At 39.4% G+C, this 18,482-nt stretch overlaps 1 long non-coding RNA gene across 1 annotated transcript; it reads right to left on the bottom strand.

Moving 5' to 3' along the window:
• Window positions 1-2,536: 2,536 nt before the first annotated feature.
• LOC111272146 (uncharacterized) lies at window positions 2,537-5,938 on the bottom strand. The gene is made up of 3 exons (XR_002687342.2): window positions 4,779-5,938; window positions 3,691-3,960; window positions 2,537-3,265 (listed from the first exon to the last, which is right to left on the bottom strand). It is a non-coding gene; the product is annotated as an uncharacterized LOC111272146 (long non-coding RNA).
• Between the last annotated feature and the right edge of the window lie 12,544 nt (window positions 5,939-18,482).

Below are 18,482 nucleotides of genomic sequence, written 5' to 3'. Positions count from 1 at the left end.
GCACTTTAACTCAAACCATTTGCTGAACATCGCGGATACAATGTTACTTCGTCTTAAAATGATGACAAAGCTAAGAGTAATTTATGTCCATAATGTGCAGTATGTGAAAATCAGAAAAAGGGCCCAATTCACGATAGTTTAATAATAATAATAATAATAGCAATCGTCAGTGCACCGGAATGGAGAGTACATGATTATGATCTATAGAGAAACGTTTGAAGTTCTTTCGAAGTAGTGAGTGATTTATTAGAAGGGAGCTCTGCGAAAACTGTAAGACAGACTTTCAATAATGTCCGTTATACGTTTTCTGTGCGTTTTTTTCCTATTTTCTATCGAACGAAAACGTACGTGGCGAGAACCATTAGTGGCACCGCTACAGCCGCCTTCGCTACTGCCGTTCTGAACCGCTCTTATGTTATTTGGTCCGTATGAGCCACTGGAGGCGGACATGGAGCGAGGTCAGCGCGGCCTTTGGATTCAATCCAGTTGATCATGGCAAAACTTTACGCATGTCGTTACTTGCGTGGGTAGTTTGTATACATCAGTCCATACGAGCTGTTACTGTCACGTAAAAATACATATCGCTTATATATGCATACGTAAGTATGGCCTCAAAAATATTTCATCTTTGATTTTTCAGCTTCATTTCAGTGTAAGCCAATGTTTTCACCACCTTTAAATAATAATAAAATAAAAGAATTATACTAGCGACCACAAACAGCATTATTTGTGTGAAAGCGCGCTGTGTTTAAGGTAGCAAAAAATAAAAAAGGCTTACCTAAATTGTATAAATATGGTTAAGGAGCCTCTTAGCATATGCAAAAGGCAAAACGTAGTCTTCCGATCGTTTTCCGCAAATGCCAAACTTCATCCTCAATTCCTTGGGGAGTTAAATTTGTAATAAGCAGGCCTAATGGCTTGCTCTTATTTACTATCTGGAGCAATATACGTTCTCTTTCTACTTTTGAAACTAATTCATCTTGCCGTCGGCAGGTGCATATTTTCTATCATGATACTTTGTAACGATCTACCATGACGCAATGTTCTTTTGAAAAAAGATTAAAAAAAAAAAATAAGGACTATTTTTCACTACTCTTGGTGTACTTTCGTTCCTTGCTTTCTCTTAAAGTTAGTAGCCGGCATCTATATGTGTAGTCGACTAAAAACCCCACGGCTGGTGTAAATGTTTGGCCTGTAAATAATACGCCATCATTATGACTACAAATAAAAAAGTCCTATAAATAAGTCTTATAAGAACGGACATAGGAACACTGAAGATTTCGATTGAGAGTCGCTGTACTATTTTCGTCCAACTATTTAATACCTTACAGAATAACAAGATAAATATTGTCTGCTAATAAAAGAAATACTCCAAAGTGAAATCTTGTAGCCATAATGATCCTCGGATCTTATTTAGATAACCATCTAGAAGCAACGCTGTCGACTATTGTCAGATACTGGTGTGTTGCTCTATCGGTATGTGGCGTTTCGCTTTACATTATAGGCCTGGCAGCAGAAGCAATAACATTTCGCGCCGCTTTTTATACGAAAAAAAACTATTTATTATATATTGTAGTACGATTTTACACGAGCTAGTGCGAAGCTTGTCATGCGTATTCAACAATTCTATTCACTAGGCTGATGCTCGTGGATCGTAGTGCATTTACACTAAAGCGTCACCCTGAATAAGGCTACAGTTGACATAAATTCGTCTCTGTAAAAAAAAAAAGAGCGTCCCACAGTACTGCTTATTTTAAGGATCGAAACGTCGTTTTGAATCCCGCAGTGTTCATTCATGTACTTTAAGTATCTCTTTATAAACCACGATTACTACGTCGATCAGATAATTAGCGATATACATTAGTCTTCGGACTAATGAAGTATATATATATATATATATGTATATAGAGTCTTGAACGAGGCAAATCAACCTTATCATCAGCAACGTTCTCGTCGTAGGTATTGAACCGCGCTTTGTTTCTAGATCGATACTCGCATGCTAGCTAAGTTTCGTTAAGATTAATTAGGCAATCCTAGTTTTGTGGGTTTTTGTCATGAAAACGCATCTCTTAGGCTAGCTCTTTTAACAAAAATGAATATAGTACCAGCTTGAATAATCCTAACCAATGCAGTGATTATTCTGATAGCAGGAAAACTGCTTTGTCCTAAACGACTTAACAAATTATTGGCATGGTCCTAATATCCCTTTGCGCACGATTTCTGGAAGCATATACAATGGAATTCATTGGCCTCAGAGGCGTTATTATTTACCTTAATTTGCCCAAGATCCTGTAAGAAATTATTTAAATGAACATAGAATATGTAAAGGGTGAACGGTTTAAATGTAGATAACAAGATTATCGGCATTTGACGCTGGATTCGTTCATATAGCAAAATCCTTATCAGATAAGCGCATATTATCGCTGTGGCGAAAATGTCGACAGGTTCCTATTTGAACGTTTCACTCCTTATTATTTTTTAATTTCCTAATCTGTTATATTCTAAAACTGATCGTTGTTATGGCTCATCACCGTAAATTCTGCTTTCTTTCATGAAATGATTGATCCTTTACCCATTTTTATTACTAGATAACAATTACACGCTGAGCTTTGTGGAATTTTTGCATATTCTTACACTACTGTAGTTTTCATATGCGATAAATGAAATGCCCTAACTATTTCGTTATCTCTATGCACGTTGTTATAATTTTCTATCGTACCTTAGTTATCTGGTGGCCGACGATTGCCAACTGGGGCATAGTTTGTACGTCAAATGCTTTCCTCTTAACTGTTCTGAAACTAACAAACCAGCTGAGAATTGATATTGACTGCGTCCATTAAAATACAACGGCAACCAGTAGTAATAGAAGAAACAGAGAAAACAAGAGCGAACACGTTACAGTAATAATCCTGGTATGAGGTAGACATGGCGATAAAGACAACTCTACTGCAAAAAAAAAACGAAGACATCAAGCATCGTGTTGAGGGCACAGCAACACGCACAGCGTAAAAATAGGTCCGTTGGTTTTTTTTATCGCTACTGCTGTGGTCTGACTGGACACGTCGTCAGCGTGATCTGCACGGACAATCACAGAGATTTCCACGTTTCCATCTATTAGTGTTACCTCTTTAGTTTCGACCTTTTCCTGTAATGATGTGTTTCTTTGGCGATTGAAAAGTGGTAGATCGATTCCGAGAATAAAGGCCTCGCTAAGAGCGCACGGCGTCAGGCGTACCGGCGCTGGGCATCGTGCCGTGGCGAAGGACTGATTGAAAAAGAAAAGTCAGTCAGAGAAACGCAACACTGACATAGCCCATAGTTGAGCTTCCAAAGAACGCTAAATTATAATTAATATTAGCACAATATCGGAAGAAAACAGGATCCAGTAGTATAATTGATCTAACTTTTCTATTGAACGAAGCATGGTATTATTGCCCTTAAATGAGAGGCGCTCGTAATCGCTGGTAACGATCAAGGGCTCTTTGATTCCTACAGTATAGCTGTCAATATAATGGGTAAAAAAATGCTTTTTCGGTCACCTTATCCCTTTCTTGATAAAAGTTTCCAAATAGCGTAAAGAATATATCTTCAGTAGTCCTTCATCATAGATACGTATTAGGACTTTGTTAGACGTTTAACCAGTGAAGAAGAAAGTCCCTTAAGCTAAACATACTTAAGGAAAATACCGACCTATCAAATGAGCTGAATTCTGGGGTAACTCGTATACCATGCACATGTTTGAGACAGGAGCAGTTAAGACGTTCGGATGTTGCAAGGCTTTCGACCCACGCTGGGTCGCTATTCGAGTAACTTGTCGTTGTCATCCCTTTCGGCTTCTATTTCCTCTGCATAATTCCTCATAGTGAATGCGTAATGCCATCAATCATCGAAGGGTCGTCGCTTACAAAAAAAACCCGTTCGGTAGTAAGTGTGGGATACGGTCCACTTCTTGGTTTAAGACTAAACGGAAAAATGCGGCATTATGATCAATTTAGGACTGCCTCAATCGCAGAGCTATAGGGACGCTTTGCGAATAATTTGATTTTTTTATGCAGTTTGTACCCTGCAATGCCGTACTGATTGTGAAATATACCGCTTTTTCCCCCGGTGATATTTTCGGTAACTGCTCTGAGCTCATGGGGTGATGCAATAATAAAAGTACGTTTCAAATTCGTTAAAAACGTCTAAAACATTTCATGGTGAAAGAGAAGTCTTCTTGGCAAATCGTTCAACTCGCCGACTATCATCACCTATCTACGAAGTTTCCGTTTCTCCCATATAGTCTAATATTCTCACTGTGTATAATTATCTCGATATTTATAATGCAGCAATAAAAGAAAAGGATAGTATCAAAAAGTAAGGAGTGATCGCAACGGAGTAATTGGATGACCATAGTAAGGCTACAGAATACGAGCAATTCAAACTTGGGATAGCCTTGATCGGCCGTCAATAAGGATGCATCTAGAACATGAGGCCACACCTACCTATAGCATGATGGGATTAATTAATTAAGCAGAGTATGATTCAACAAACTATAGCGGGATATCTAAGATATGAGGCAATTGTATGTTGCTCCTATATTGATTGATTGTATCGTACGTACCAGTAGTGACTAAATATTAGGTGTGTATTAAATCAATTATGTTTGCTTCCGAGGAGTCGGCGAGGCTTTACCGCTGCACAGGGGCTGCGTAACTTTTTAGATGGACTGAGAAATACATTTAGCGTCTCTGGTAAACATTTTCACGAAATACTAACATTCTTAAGATTCACCTTACCTGAAAATACAGTAATTGTTCCCGCTACTCATAGAATAAATTAACCCATTTAAAATCGAATAAAGTATCTATCCGATAGGCATAAAAGGCTGCCGTTATGCAGTTTCTACGCTGTCATTTCGTTATTCAACTGAATGACATAATGACAATTCACCGAATATTTCATGACAGATTTCTAATACTCATTACGAATACTCATTTAAAGCATCCGAGATCTGACAATTCAAAGACAAAGCAAATAAGGCAGGACTTACCTTGGCTGTATCTGAAGAACGTATGGTCTAGCGGCTGTACCCCTACTGTATCCTGAAATAGTTTTTTTGGCACTTAACGGTCTTGCAGTATCCAGATACTTAAAAACTTAGTTGCATAACTCACTCAACTTGCCCGTAGCTGTTGCACCAGGACTTTCCTCCAACACCGAAAGCTCACTGCCACATACTGTGTTCGCACTGCCGATCGACTTATATATCGTTTCACCACTGATCACAATAACGTCTGAACTCTTAATCCGTACTTATATCCGCTATGCCACTTTTCTTGGTACTCGTTAGTACAACAGACTACGGGCTAAATGCCTCAATGAAGCACTGTTTCACCAACTGTAAAATACAATACTCAATCCTAACATCACTATCAATCACCAGATAGATCCTGTATTGAGTCAAACACCATTCAAGAGAATCGATCCGGCACCATATAGTAATTGCATAACAATTTCGCTGCTTACCAGCCCAACTTGCGCTGTTTTCTAGCAGGCCTCAGGCGACATCGAACAGCTGCAGCGCTCGGCCATATGGTCGCGATGCTGCACGGGGGAGCCACATGAAGGCAAAAGCGGCAGACTGAAGTGCTTCGACTCGGTGTTCTGTTCCCGTCTTCGCTGCTCCGCACGCCGGTGTTTGTGCGAAGCGAGCGCTGACAGCATTCCTACCTTTTCGACGGTTGAAGCGGTTCTGAAGGCGAGGGTGAAGACCATACCACCGGCCGCAGCAAGAGCTGCAGCGGCGATGGTCCCGTTAGCCAACGGACAGACGGTAAGGGCACGGCTTCATTCTCGTCTTCGTCGGCTCAAGTCTGCCTGTCGGGGGGCCAGTCGGTTGGTCGGCACCGGCCATCTGACACACATGGGAAAAAGGCGAGGCGCTAGAAGATGGGGGACGGGGGCGGAAACAAAGCAGTAACCATCACCGCCGCTCACCCTCGGTCTAGTTGTCGCTGCCGCCGCCGCCGCCGCCGACACCATGAAACATTCACTGGCGCGCTTTCAGCCACTCTGATGCTCTCTTCCTTTTCTCCTCTTTCCACCATCATGGAGGAGGTCAGGGAGAGTGTTGGCGAAGACTGAAATAGGGATGGTGGGTGTTATTGGGCAGAGATGAAGGAAAGGGTAGCTGCTGGTCCACCAACGAAGGAAGAAATCCAATGGGGAAGAAAAACCGACCATGCCACCCGCCGACGCCGCGTTTGCTGCCTCCACTATACTCAACATTCAGCAACAGAAGTTGGGGAACAGATGAACGGAGCGCCACCGGTGGAAGAACTGAGAACTCACAGGCTCTAGCAGATGGCTGCATGGGAAGACGCTATCCCCATTTTTGCCTAGGTTGTGGAACAGGAGATCGTTAGGTCAAACTGTAAATTTTGTAGGAGTTTGAAAACAGTGAGGTTTTTCCGGCGCTAACCTGCGACTAAAGAAGGTGTAGGCAGCAATAGGAGCAACGGCGCTCCAAAATTAGTTGTAGAGCCAATTCAACCATAAGCTACTACATAATGGAAAAGTCATCCTGCCACAAATCATTTCAAAGTGGAATTTTGAAGATGCGATAACTGTTGACGACTTGTTGACGTCACTATAATGAATGGTCCAGAATCGGCAACGTATCTTTAATAGAATATATATCGAGGTCTGCAACTGTCTCTCGGCCGTCACTATTGGTTGCAGAAACGTGTGACTAGGAACACAATAAGATGTTAACGACTAGCACGAAACTAGTACCCTGAAAAATATTGCGACGCTCTGGCATAGCTTATTTTGATCTACTCTAGAAAAAAAGTGATTTTCTCAAGAGAGAAAAAAGTATATATACGTGTGTTCATGATAAACTAGCTAAGATTGGCCTCGTTTATTTATAAACCCCGCCTAATTGAAGACGGACATATTGGCAACGCGACGAAGCGATATTGATACGCCTAGACCTGTCTTTATACTGTAAAGATTCTCCCGCCAGAAATAGCCAATTAGCACCAGGTCTGGAGAACGGGTAAGGCGCGACCTCTTCGCCCAACCTATGTGTTTAGATGATTACATTCTGTAATAAACCCCAAAAACTGCGCCTTCTGCTTACATTTTTCTAAATATTAATAAGTCATTTTTTTAGGATCTTAAATGCGATAAACACTCGATGTACTGATGCCAAGCTCAAGACTTCATTGCCCTCCAGATCATTCATAGGATATTTCACTATAACTTTAGTACGCTTTCTTTGCTGGTAAAGCTCATTGATGTTCTTGGTCTTGCGGAACGCTGTCTATGAATACCTTGGATAGATAAATTGATCTTTTATCCGACCAATTTTGAGTCGCACAGGCCGATCTGCATGCAGTTCTCTGCAATATATTTGCACTTCTGCTAAGTTTTCATACTTCCAGTAGCATCTTAAAATAAATTATCTGTGTCCAACAGGCAATCTTAATCCACTCGTTATTTTGAATTTATTACACCCTGAAAAGAGCGAAAAAAAAAAAAAAAGTTGTGACCCGTTAAACAGTATGTTTTTTTGGAAAACCTTATATACATAGGAGGGTCGATATCTGACTATTTTCTACCTATTATATTATTTTTTTCTTAGCGAAAACTGTTTTGTAAGTGAATCTCGAAGCGATATCAAGAGCAGTTGCGGTTTTAGCTGCTTGAGCAACGCTTCCGTTTAATATACTAATTAACAAATGTAGCGTTTTGGTGTATCAGGAAGTGGAGCTTACCAGAACAACCAAAATATACTCACGTAGAATTTCATTAGCTTTTTCATTGGAATTGAGGTCTTCGGTAAATTTTCAAAGGTTGGTTTGCTTTTCTGGTCGATTTCTTCTATTCTCGGTTATTGGCGGGATATCGTTAAAAAGTATGAGCTTTTAAACACTAGTCGCAAGTTGAACTTCTTGGCTTGTTCAGGAAACCTTTTATTTATCTCTCAGAGTACGATAATTATAAACTTCAGTAATTCAAGCTTGTACTTGCTCTCAAATGTTACATGTCCATAAATTTTCAGACAGTCAACAAAATGTTGAAAAAAAATGATTACTTTATTTATAGTTTTGTTCATAGTTTCCACTCTGATTGCCGCAAACATCTTGCAACAGCCTGACTAGGAGTTGAGGCGTTAGAACATAGTTATTTAGAAATCGACTATAGCAAAAAATGGTCGGGTTAAAAAATCGACAATATCAAGACATATGCATATTGAATTCGACGCTCGTACTTGAGATACCCCTTGCTGTGGATTCTGCTGTGGACTTGCGGATATCAATCACTGTTTTTTATCTTATGGCAGATATACTAGCGAAATCTATTTGCGTGTCACTTCAGAAGGTTACAGTTAATTTTTGCCCAATTCATCAATACAGCGAAGTATGTAATAATTTTTATTTGCTATATATATATATTATTAATTTTTCTGAAAGCTCTCAAATCGTTATTTCATCATATGATATATATATATATATATATCTTCAGCGGAAAAATATTTTTTTCGCCTTGCCTTCACCAGATCTATGGACCAGAGACGTTAGCGTAAACAAATAGTCACTTGCTCCCGTTTTTCTGTGCGTACAGGTTAGTTAGTATCCAATATAAAGTGATAACGGCTGATAAAAATGCTTTAAACACCTGCAACAATGTCAACTAATTAAGTAGTAACCTTCTCCTCGACTTAATTGTGAAGTGTTTGCTTGCCCGTCGTGCTTGCATGTGTTGACGCGAGTAGCGTAACCCTAATGGTCATTAAGAATCAAATATTTTTTACTTGAGGATTTTTAAATAGTTTTGTATTGAGGTTGTTGTATCGGTTGATGTTTGTCGGTATAATACAACACGAATTCGTTTTTATGCAATCTTCGTACAACGGAGAGGCTTGCATATAGGTCAGAACATTTTAAATTGCCTATCGTTTGCTCGTATTGTCATATTTACTTGAATTGCCATAGAAACTAATCTGCGGAGCTGCCATCATATTTGTCCGGACATTCTAGACACTTCAGAACAACACGCGGTCAAAAATGTCACAAGATGTCTAAGTACACATATTCATCGGTTTTTTGTTCTTACTTGGTATCATTTTACCCCCGACATCCCGGATTTTCATTTAACAGTGCTGCAGCCTGTCTGGGGAGGTGGTCATCGGGTCATTTTTTTTTCAGTTTTTCAACTTTTTATTTAGAACACAAGTTGAATTTACAAATTGTTTTGGTTGGCCAACATTTAGACCCGATTATTTAATGTTATCACATTTTTCGTCATATTTCTTTTTCTGTTTCTTACCTGTTTTTTAGCAATTCAGTTATTTGGGCGCACACTTTGTATTATGAACGCCGTCCACTACAAATATAAAGCGCTGCCTCATCTGCTGTAAAATAATTCTTTGCATATTTAGTGTACATTATAGATATTTTAATATCAGTAAAGGTTAAAGTGTACAGACAACAACAACAACAACAACAACAAACAGAACGAAATCTATGCCCAAGTGTCGACTGGACAGTATTTCACAATACCCTTTTGTTTGATACTCTCATCCCTCAACGATTTATACTTAACTTAACATTTAGGCATGTCAAATTCCAACAATCCCTGGAACGGAACGAGTAGGATGAAAGCTGATTTTAAAATGAGCGGGTATGAAAAGTACTGCAGTTATGTTAGCACATTTCGTTAGCAGACGAAATTTGAAAAGTTAATATCATTAAGCTTCCAAACGAGTACACGCAGTCGTACAGCCAAATCAGTAAAATTGTTAATAGACAAATACACTGGGTGCAACAGTGCCAAGATTTAGGACTATGAAATTCTTTTTCGTACAAAAATATGCTGGACCTTACTCTTTACCTGCTATGACAGTTCGAATCAAATGTATTTGAAGAAGAAAACGTTACCGCAGACTTTGCAACGGACAAACAGGCTTAGAAGTTTCAAAAGCATTTTTGACTAAGGTAACAATTTGCGCTTAAAGCATAGCAGCTTAGATTGCTACACATAATTATTCTTTCTTTGACATCTTGACAGATAAATTTGTATCGAACTTTTAAAATGATGAGACCGTAGTATTTTTATGATTATGTCATGCTTACAAGTTAAGCCAATCAGGCCGTCAAGAAGGTTTCTATCTCATACATTGAATAGGTGTCGCCAGATTTGACATAGTTGCAACTGTTGTTAGGTTCATCAAAGATCAACTTGTGGCCCATGGAAGCCTTTCACCCGTCAGATATGACAATTCGCCGTTCAGGAAATGTCCGCTACCGTACGAGTGATAAAGGAGATTTCAGCAGTCTTTATCTTATAAGTCTCAATAAAGTCCTCACATCCTAGTCTCTTCGAAAAGTTCTTTAATGGCCTTAACTGAAATTGTCGTAGAAGCAAAATGTGTAATTTTTATTCCTGTTAAAGATAGGTAGGCTTAGCTCGGTCCATTTACATCAGCTGCTTTGAATTTCTGTGGCTGCTCACGAATAATAGCCAGTACCGCACTACTGAACATAGCAAAGGCGGTACTAAGCGGTTTACTTGGCCTATGCTTATTGTAGCCACCAAAGCCTTACGAACCTGTCTATTATGTTAAGAATGTTCTTTTCATTGAAGATCACCTCTTAACATCTTAAGAATAGACGAGTCATCTGGCTAGTATTGACAACACAGGTCTGTAACGGCAGCCTTTCTGTGTGGAATACCCTTTTTCCTCTAGGAATCAAAAAGCAACTGCTTTTTTTTTATTGGGTTGGGCTGACATAAGTTTATCTAGTTGAAGAACATAAACATCTCTATCGGTCCTTCTTAGTTTGATAGCAATGAACTACGTTACAATAATGATTACTAAGAAACGTGCCATAAATTGCTTTAGCAGAGATGACGTCTCCCATCATCAGCATACGCAGCTAACATCCAACCTAGAAAATTGTCGTTACCAGAACACCTAAAAAGCGTGTTTTGTTACTGGAACGAGACCCAAGTCTCAACCAACCTCTAGCTTCCACAGGGCGAAATTGGGAGGCAAAGTGAGCTTCTTTTCTAAATGCCTCTACTATTTAAATGAAAAAATACAACGCGCAACTTTATCAAGGGACTGATACTAGAGAAAGAAAAATATGAAAAAATCTCCTGTAGATTTAGATCCGTTTCTGATTTGGTTCTATTAAAAATTATTAGACAATTAAGACTATACATACAAGTCTGTTTGTTTTTTCATTCTATAATTAGGTTAGGATGTTTTGTTACCAGGCTGATTAGTAAACGGAGTATTATGAAAGTCTGACCGCAAAATTTATTCAAGGGAATGTCATAGGTGTTACCCGGAAGCCAAGCGCTTATACTATTCGGTTACTAGGTATGATATGCCATTGACGCAAATCTTTGGAATTACGGTAGTTTAAACGTGACCAACTCTGCTCCGGCACAGATTTTTTGCGATATTCCAGCACATAGATATTTTTATAAAAATGGAACAAATCGTAAGGGTGGTATAATAATATGACTGCCTGAAAGCCTGAGATACATAGGTGCATGTAGATAAAAACAGTTTCATGCTGGGTAACTGGCGTTTTGGGTAATGCTTGGCGTCTTTTTCGGGCGTAAAGACTTAAAGCAGATTTACTCTAGTTTGCTATCACCAACTCTTCGAATTTGTGAAACAGGGTAAGCGTTTTCTTTCAGATCGATTCCTTAGTTATGTCACATTTGATCAATATACTTGTTTGATATGCTAATTTCATTCAGGTAACACCTGTACATAATTACCTAGGAAAGTACAACATTGAAACGGTTTTCTTACTTGACGGTAATGAACTGGCCGTTATAACAAATAAGCTTCTTTTAGCGAATGGACACTATACAAAAGAAAGCTCACTATCAAATACCGGTGTATCGTATAATGTCTTGCCCGGAATAAAGGTTTCTGCAGTTATCGCCAGCTATCTTCTTTGTCCTAGTACCAGTATGTAATATGGCTTTTCCCATCCCAGGCTTCTCTCTTGCTTTTCGTAACTATCTCATTACAACACCTTTCGTTTCCTCAAATGTCCATGTTCCAGTGTCACAATTTTCTGGATCGTCCTGACTATTTGTGGTCGATTCGATCATGCCAAAGCGGACATATATCCTTCAGGGTGCCACTGTGCAGTTCCCCTGTTCGCTAGGCGACAACGCTTTTCTGGAACGCTATGCGCGAGTACAGCGGTCAATTCAGGGTCTGAAGGGGCTTTGGCATTCTCCTATATGTACCATAGAACGAAATTCAATCGGAAAACCGCACGATATACTGCACAGTATATATGTGTATATAAATATGTATGTATATACACTGTGAGGTAAATCCAACATCGAATAATTCTTGAACTAGATGTGCTAGAATGACGATTTAATACGTGTTAAGAGACTCTCCTTCACGCACATTTGTCACAGCGCTATGCCTGTTTCTGGGTAGACGTTTACTCTATCATGCGTAATTTCTCAGCTCATGACTTCCGGTAGTACATTGACAGCGGAATATGCCTGTCCACCAGTTGTTTTTTTTTAGGGCATGTAATGATACGGACTTAAATCTGTAAAATAAGCGGGTCGAAGCCAACGTTAAATGTTCCTTTGCTTAGTCTAGGAAACAATTGGGGCATGGCAATGTCTTCCATTGTATGAAATAACCAAACTGCTTGCTTTCGATTACCGCACCGACGGTCCATGAGTCCCTTGAGGAACTCGGGACAGCGTTCATCGTTTCATTTTCGATGAGTACCTTATAGTAGCAGATATCCCTGATGTACATTGCAAGTAGTATCATCACATTATGTTCGAGCTTATTAAGCATTGTCACCGAACCCAGTTTTCCTCTAGGATGACACCATTTTATCATTTCTTTTTGGATAGCAAGAAAGATTGAACTATGCCTTACCTAACACGACTCTGTGCTCTTCCAAGGTTTTTGTCAGTTTGGGATTCGCAAATTACACGTGCAAATACACCGCGCGCATCTTCCAACTGGTCTGGAGCTAATTTACGGAAGGCCCATTTTTTTCACATACACGTAGGGTGTAAATACGACGACAACAATATATGTTTACAGAAACAGCGCTCATCGGAAATATTTCGTTTTTAAATAAATCGTTTTTGCCGCTGTTTGATACATACTGTCCCTATCGTTTAAATGGTCGCGCAGGAAATACGAGAAAAATCAAATCACAGAATTGAAGCGGCCAGTTGATGTCACCGCCGCGCACAGAGATCTGGAAGCGTGGTTGAAAGCAGATTGTTTATTTCCCACCAAGTTGCTTCGTATTTTTTTTTTTTTTTTATTTACACTTCCCTGCTATTCTCTTTGTAAAAACAAGCTATCGAATTCACCCATTCGATGTGGCATAAAGTAGCTGCCCCATTAAAAGAGATAGCCGCCGTGGGTCTCGCTTGCCTTACTTGGGCTCTTTAACAGATTTATGATAAACGGCATGGTAACCATACGTACCGTTTATAACTAAATTTTTGTCTCCTCTGAAGTAATAATTTGTGATAGTTTATTTTCGTATTATTAAATTTCTTGTAGTCATTCTTATTGCTGCACTTTGTTCAAAGGTTGTTTACATACAGTACGCTCGTTGTTTATAAAAAGGTTTACAATATCTCACGAGAACGTTCACCGTTAACTACTGCTGCTGCGTTGAGATGACATTTTGAGAGAGAAATTAAGGCGGATAGATGAAGCTACTCATTCAAAATGCGCTTTAAAATGGAAAACGGACTTTGTATCTTGTAAAAACAGATAAGCGGACTATATTGGATGGGCTTCGTCTCAAGAGACCGCAAAATTTTCGTAGCGTGCTCTGATTGAAATGGGTTTCTGGTTCCAAGCCAACCCTCGGCTGGCATACCCTAAGTAGATCAAGATATTTGAAGACAGGCGTATGATGTTCCTAGACTGGAATAATTTCTCTCATGCTTGGAGTAGCACTGGCAAGTATTACGGCAATCTGCTATAAAATACCGCGCAAAACGGGATGATATTCCAATGGTAGTATGTGACTTCTGCGCATCACTATTTCACAGGAACGTCATGCAGTAGTACTGAGTCATGATAGCAATGAACCGGTCTTCGATTTACTTCTTCTGCGTGACTTCATCCGATAAAGGTTTATGACTAAGACGGTTTCGGTAATTTATGGATTTCTACTGAAATTGCATTAGACGGAAATCGACAGGTGCATGTTTTTATATTCCATAGAAAAGGCGCAAACGGTGCGCGAACTTTCCTAAAGATTGTGAGCCACATCTAATTTTTATACATATATTTATATATGTAAGTAAAATGTATGTTTAATCTTTTCGACCGGTAAAGTTTCTCGCAGAGCATAATATTAGGACAAGAATTTTCTCACACAATGCCAGGTTATGTAATAATATTGCAATTCACTCTCCTGCACCGCATACTTTGAACAGCTTTTCTAGAACCGGATGAAAGCGCGAGGGGTTTAGGTAACCCAGCACCACAGTTTACATCAGCCTTGGAAGGGTGAAAAGCCAAGTGAGCTATAGTTATTCATTATACTGCTCTAATGATTTTCAGTGAAGCCCAGCGAAAGCCTGGCAAAACGATTACTCTGTCATTTTCTTTTCACTAGCATAGCGGGTTAAGGCAAAGCCATAGTAATAGCCCTTTCCCTTCCACCCTACATAACACCGTAAGAAACGGAAAGTGTCTATTACATAATAACCAATATTAACAAATACGTAACGAATTATTGAAAGTAGTTAGTCTGTCTCCGAAGAACTAAAAACGAAAACAACTTTAATTATTCCCCAGTCGCCTTTGGTAACGTAGGTACTATTGGTATGCGTGAGAAGCTTGCCGCAGGGCCAGAAATTCGGCTGGCATCTGCTTTCTTTAGAGTTTGCTACCAGATGTCAACTACTACCTGCAGGAGCCACGTCAAGAGTTTATTCTTGAGAAGTGTTTTGCCACAATGCAAACCATAAGGCCGCTAATTGAAGTGGGGCAGATATTTCGAACGAGCATAGGCTCACGGACGTTTAGCAAAGAAGACAGGTGAACAAAAAAATGACTGTTTGATTACATTTATTGAGAGCCGAAACGGAACTGTGAATCTCGACGGAAAAAATTATACGAAATTCAAGTGATACATTTTCAGCAAGCATTATACGCTGAAGCTTTAAAGTCTATCTAATATAGCGTAAGTGTATGAAAATGTTACTTAGCCAAATGGATGTTGAACGAATAGATGTCCTCTATTTCTAGTTGCACCTCGCCGGCAGTTTAGTATCACTAATCAGGAGTGATTTACTGCGAGACATTCTCTTTCTCTTTTGCTAGTTTATTTGTCCTCGATTTGGCGAGTTTAACAAAATTTATGGATTAATCAGTTATTTAACGAAGCAATACTGTTCAGCGGCATGTTCAATGTCGCAAATAGTGTCTTTACTGTGCGATCGTGCAAAGAGCTCAATGAACGGTACAAGGCGTACCATACATGGGCGCGTTGTCTCGACTAAACCCATCTCAACCTGTCATCAGTATGACGTCGCACCTAATATGGTGAGACCCTAGCAAGGACAATTGAAACACTTAGGACAGCTGAAAATAATTCTCTGAAAGATGGGTTTTTATCTCCTATGAGCCAAGTTGATCCGGCAAAGAAATTGTTTAACCTTTTTTATGATTGCTAACGTTATATGGGTGTGCCAATTAGAAACTATATGCATACATTTCTGTCAACAAAAAGTCACCGGAATGACGCCTGAATAGAAAAAATGTGTGTACGTATAAGGACGACGTTGGTCAGAACACACATCGAACGTCAGCGCACCTCCTCCTCAAAACCTCGCATAGGGAAACCTTTTGCGGAGCATGTCAACTACACATCTTCCGAAAGAATCTTTTTCCGACTTTGTTTGGCCCGCAACCGTGTTACCTATAATACATTGTATTTTAGAAGACTAGAATATTTGCAATGTCAGCGACAAAATAACACTTTACATTCTATACGAGAGTACGTTAACACAGCCAGATAAGACAATGCGGTAAAACAATGGCAACAATATTCTAATCAGGGTAACATCGGCACAGACGCGTGATCCTCTTGATTAAACGACGTATCTCTTGTCGTACATAGTGCTAAATAGTCTCCTATCAACACAGAGCCCTTGGTAGATATCGAGATCTAGGTGCAAATTGTTCCGGCTGCATTTTTAGGACTGCGTGTATATTTAAAAATGTTATCGACCGATATCGTACATTCAATTTTTCAATATAGTTTCTAGGTCTGGATAAGGGCTAGAAAAATAATAATGCAGAAACAATGGCGTTCTGCTACATGTCGCCTACATACCCTAATATTTCGCCAATTTTTTAAGTGGCACATTTTTATTAAGGTACGATATTCTAGAGAAATCCAAAGCTAGCGATAGCAGTTTTTACCTAGCAGTCATAATCTGCGAGAGCGATGTTTCACTTTGTAATAGTAAGATTTTTACTAAATCTGCAAAAAACTGCTCCAAATTATCCATACGTATATTTTTAATGTATAGATCTTGATGGACTGCTCCATTCCTCTAGAATCTTGTTTGTTATGCTACACTGACCACTGCTCACATAGCTTCTTTATTATTATGTGTTTAAGACAAAAGTCTTAGACTGCTTGCGGCATGCTTTTTGTCAAATGAGATACAGTCGGATTAATAACTAATCTGGCCCGTCATCATACGAGGAGAATTACTGTGAACAGTTATCGTAACAGAATCCCACCGCCAGGGAACTGAGAGGAAGATCGAAAAATAAAATAATGACGAAGAGCTTCAAAAACATTTGCGCTGCGAACCCATGTGTTGCCAACGTACGAATAATCGACTGTCTTTTTTTGACGAACAGGGGGTGAAAGCAAAGAAACTTGCAGGACTGTTTCGAAACACAAGAAGGACGGAAAAAAAAGTCACCCCTAAAGCTAAAGTGACTATCCTTACTTAACGATCGGGAAGTAATCATTGAAACGTATTGTGTATTAGCTTTGTGTGAGTACTAAAAATAATAACCTATCTGCAGTTACCTTACCTGGCGATCAGTGAGTAAGTTTAATAGCAACACGCGAAAGATTCGATTGAAGCGAGTGTGGGCACTTCTTAACCTAAGTTAGATATGGGGAGCATCACATTCAAAAGCGGTCGATTAGAACCGGCGGCTAAGGGAAATTTTGTCAAATGGATTAATCAACTATCGTTCTATAATCGTAGGAATGAATAGTCCAACTGGTCTTCGTCAAGCGTAAGATTTTTGACGTCGTATGTAACCTTAACATTGGTCCAAACTTTGAGTAGCGCAGGTAAGAGGTCTGTCAATTACAATTTTGCTATATTGGCTACCTATACGATTAGTTAGGTGAATTCCGCTGAGAGAAAAGGCGCAAGAGGAGAGCGGAAGGGGAAAATATCGATGCTTTGAGTGGTTCGGGGCGTGCAAATCCTGCGCTTTTATATGCCAGCCGGCTTCTTTCTTTTGACCTTTTTGCGAAGAGCATCGTTCTAGATGTTCAGCGTTAACCACGACGTAGAGGCGTTATTACGGATTGATTTGTCGTACTTGCAGATGCGAGTAAATAAGGTTGTAGCTTGGCAAGATGCTTGGCAAAACCTGCGTGCTACTACGGAAGTGGGCCTGGTTGTGGTGCTGAGTATGACCCTAGCGAGAAACATGCTGAGTTACCAAGGAAAATAAAGTCAGGGCTTACCAAGAAGTTCTTGGCAAAGCGGACTGAAATGCACTGCATGCATTACATGCTTTTCAACTTAGTTGTCATGTGAACTTCAGTCGATTTGTTGATCAGTTCGCTAAAAAATACTGATGCGCACGTGGAACTTCATTCTCACCTCATAGTTGATGATAATCATCTAGTCTGCTTTACTAAGTGATGAAAAAAAGAAATAAAACTTGACCCGTTATAATCAACGCTGGCCCATTCGACAGATGAAGAAAAAAGAACTAAAAAGGTGCCTGAAGCCCTTCATTCACTTTTGAGATAGTCTGGATATAATTATTATCGAAACGGACACCCACATCCTTAGTAATTAAATCCTTGATTAAAAATTCAACGAAGGGCATCGGTCGATGCTCATTTTCGTTTAGATATCAACGCAGTGTTTATGAAATTATTTGTAAGTTTATTTACGTATTATTTTACAGTAACAAGCACTAGTTTTGCTCGATTCTACAATGTTATCATCAGCTCCTAGTTATCGTTGTTACAGTTAGTATCTCTACGTAACTGCAATAACCGTATTTCTAGGTGTTTTGTTTTTTATTATTATTGTATAGGAAAAAACGACTACGGGCTTTTCTTCGTTGTATCGACTAGCGGATAGTGAGAGCTACAAAACGCAATCAAGAAGCCGAATTGCGCTTTTAATTAAGTTTATTTGCTGGTACCTAGCGAGATAGCACCGTC

This window comes from Varroa jacobsoni, unplaced genomic scaffold, assembly GCF_002532875.2.
Source record: "Varroa jacobsoni isolate VJ856 unplaced genomic scaffold, vjacob_1.0 contig01674, whole genome shotgun sequence".
In the NCBI taxonomy this organism is placed as follows: Eukaryota; Metazoa; Arthropoda; class Arachnida; order Mesostigmata; family Varroidae; genus Varroa; species Varroa jacobsoni.
This window is presented reverse-complemented; position numbering and strand designations above follow the sequence as displayed.